Source organism: Procambarus clarkii, chromosome 85 (genome assembly GCF_040958095.1).
Source record: "Procambarus clarkii isolate CNS0578487 chromosome 85, FALCON_Pclarkii_2.0, whole genome shotgun sequence".
Lineage (NCBI taxonomy): Eukaryota > Metazoa > Arthropoda > Malacostraca > Decapoda > Cambaridae > Procambarus > Procambarus clarkii.
In genome coordinates, this window is record NC_091234.1 from 5,135,834 (window position 1) to 5,139,016 (window position 3,183).

The following is a 3,183-nucleotide window of genomic DNA, read 5'->3' on the forward strand; positions in this document are numbered from 1 at the left end:
TCCGATCTAAAAGGGACGTTCAAAGGTTTATCGATATGTGTGCGTACTACCGACGCTTTTGTCAGAACTTTTCCAGTGTCGCCACTCCTCTCATGGACTTGTTGTAGAAGGCCGTTAAATTTAAGTGGTCAACAGATTGTGCAGAGGCGTTTAAAAATTTGAAATTGATCTTAGCTTCCGCCCTGTGCTTGCTAGTCCAAGGTTCGACCGACCGTTTAAAATTCATGTTGATGCGTCTGACTCAGGTGCTGGTGCAGTGTTGTTGCAAACTGGGGATGATCATGTGGGCCACCCAGTGTACTATTATTCTGTGAAATTTGACAAGGCACAACGCAATTATTCAGTGGTAGAAAAAGAAGTGTTGGCGCTAGTGTTAACATGTAAAAAGTTTCAAATATATTTAAAAGGTAATATAGTGGAAGTGTACATGGACCATTACCCACTGGTGTTTATACGCCAGATGAAGACGGAAAGTAAACGCATCCTCAGGTGGGCATTGTACCTACAGGACTTTAATCTTTCCATTACCCACGTACCGGGCCAGCTTAACGTGATAGCCGATGCGCTGTCCCGGTTACCGGAGAAATATTCATCTGAGCCACAAGGAGCCATATACCAACTGTCATGCTTTAGTTATTTTTTTAGGTTCTCCTGTGACATTAAATATTCCGTGTCAAATTTATTTACTTTCCCGTTTTATTTTTTTGTATGTGCTTTATCTTTGTGAGAGCACACACCTTTTTGTGAGTGCTTTTTCTTTCAGAAAATTAATTTTTTGTGTGCTTTTTCTTTCAGAGAATTCCTTTGTGCTTTTTCTTGCAGATAAATTTTTGTTTTTGGTTGATTTTCTTTTATTGCATAGATTTTCCTTTTTATTCTCTGTATACTCTTACAAAAAATATGACTACTATTCTAGTAGCTACATTTTTTTTCTCTGAAGGGGTGAGGAGTGTTACGACCCTGGGTTCCTTAGTTGGAAACCAGAGGTCAAATTGAGCTCTAAATAATTACTTTACATTAAATGATATTACTGCTGATGCGTTTTTGTTCCTATCTTCTTTGCCAGATGTAAGATGAATCTTGTTTCTCACAGAGCATTAAGACTCTGGGCTTGTTGATTATTAAATATTGAACTAGTTATCAGCTATGTTTAGAAATGATTTAAGTAAATAGTAAAGTATGTCTGAGTAAACTTGGAATGATGGCTGCTGTATGATTAGCTGAGTATCCAGCCGGCAGCGATCAGAGTGAGGGAGTGGAGAGGCTGCTTCCTCCTTCTCTGGAGTACTGTGCTTGGGTAAATACGTTTTCTGTGTGGCTCTGTCTCCTCCTCTTCCTTTACCCCATGCTGGGGTTGTTTCTCAAATAAGTTATTTAGTATTAAGGTATCGTGCTACAAGCTAGGTGTGTGTGTTTGATTTATAAGTATTGTGTAGTATAAGCCAGTGTTTTGGGCATCCCTAAGTGTTTGTGTTGTGACTAGGGTACCACGTGGAGCTTAGTTACCCCAGGCTGCTTCAAGCCTTTCATGTGCCTCTCTTCAAGTAGACTTTACCCTAGTGTTGTCCAAGTGTAAGCCTTGTATCCTGCCTAAGTGGACCAAAGTAGTTAACGTAAGATAGTGTGGTAAAGTGTTGTTATTATTGTAATGTATATGGGGGGTTGTTAGAGGGTTTAATAAATAAGTTAGTTTTTAGGTGTATCCATTAATCCTGTTAAAGTGGTGTAGATGATTGTATACTAGATAGATAGGCCCGGCCTATCTATTCCACTATTTTTGATACATCTTGATTCTAGCTATTGGCCCTTCTCATTAATACTCCATACTTCCCATAACAAGTAACTAATTCATAACAACAACACTGCACAGCATGAGTGACATCAAGCAGAACACTGTGCACAGCAAGAGTGACATCAAGCAGAACACTGCACAGCATGAGTGATATCAAGCTCAACATTCTGCACAGCACGAGTGACATCAAGCACAACACTCTGCACAGGCATATAACATTGTACCCTTGAGGTTACCTTGAGGTGCTTCCGGGGCTTAGCGTCCCCGCGGCCCGATCGTCGACCAGGCCTCCTGGTTGCCGGACTGATCAACCAAGCTGTTGGACGCAGCTGCTCGCAGCCTGACGTATGAGTCACAGCCTGGTTGATCAGGTTATATATATATATACCCTGCATTTAGGTCTGCGAACCTCTGCCTTAATTTTCAGAATTTTCCGTTTTGTCAGTTGTGTCCTCAATTGGAGACTGTCGACACCAGAGACGAGTAACAAATGTGCTCCGTGGAGCTGGTCCCGACCCCTGGCGAGCGTTGGGGGCGAGAGCAGCTCCCTTAATCCTATAATGAACATGCATTGTGCATCCTTTACTATTCGTTGCGTGAGGGAAAGGCTGTGGCTCCAAGCGCTGCAGACACTTCCACTCCGCGAGGCCCACCACTCCTGGATTGTACCTGGATGGGGTTCTGGGAGTTCTTCTACTCCCGAAGCCAGGCTTGACTTGTGAGAGCTTGACCCATCAAGCTGTTCCTTGGAGCGGCCCGCAGGTCAACATATCCACCACAGCCAGGTTTGACCGGCACTTTTAGACGAAAACTATCACGTTTTCTCTTGATGATGTCCACGTTTGTTTCGACAATATATCTTATACTCTCTGGGAGTATGTTGAACAACTGTGGATCTCTTATGTTCATTCAATAGTCTCTGACTGTGCCTATGGCACCTCTGCCCTACACTGATTCTACTGTGCATTTTCTTCCATATCGTTCACTCCAGTATGTTGTTATTTTACTGTGTAGATTTGGGACCAGACCCTCCAGTATTTTCAATGTGTATTTCATGCTCGTATTTTCATTCTGGTAATTCATGCAAGGTAATTTTTCATGCTGATTTTTGTGTCATCTGCTAAGGATGATACGAAGCTATGACTTGTATTTTTGTCAACATCTGATATAATAATAAGGAAAAGCAGTGGTGCAAGGACTGTACCCTGTGGACCGGAGATTTTAACTCTGGGTTAACAATCGCTTGGATTCCATTTTATTTGGTTGACTGTTACTCGTTGTGTTCTGATCGACAGAAAACTGAATATACACCATTCAATTTTTCCTGTTATTACAATTGACTTCATTTTGTGTGCTATTACTCCATATTCACATTTATCAAATGCCTTTGT